Genomic DNA, 282 nt, shown 5'->3' with positions numbered 1-282 from the left:
GCCTCGGCCTCCCAGAGAGCTAGGATTACAGGCGTGAGCCACCGCGCCCGGCCCTACTTCGTTTTCTTTATGGATGCATAGTATTCTGTAAGTTGGATGTACTATCGTCAATTTAATCTGTCTTCCATTGATGAAAATTAATTTTTTCCTCATTTTTTTACTATAACAAACATTACCTTTATACATATATTTTTGTACATTTGTGCAACTGTATTCAAAGGAAAAATAAATGCTAGAAATGGAAGTGCTCAAAGAGAATGTGCACTTAAAATTTTGCCCTCC

Source organism: Propithecus coquereli, unplaced genomic scaffold (genome assembly GCF_000956105.1).
Source record: "Propithecus coquereli isolate 6110/MARCELLA unplaced genomic scaffold, Pcoq_1.0 Scaffold83, whole genome shotgun sequence".
Lineage (NCBI taxonomy): Eukaryota > Metazoa > Chordata > Mammalia > Primates > Indriidae > Propithecus > Propithecus coquereli.
This window is presented reverse-complemented; position numbering follows the sequence as displayed.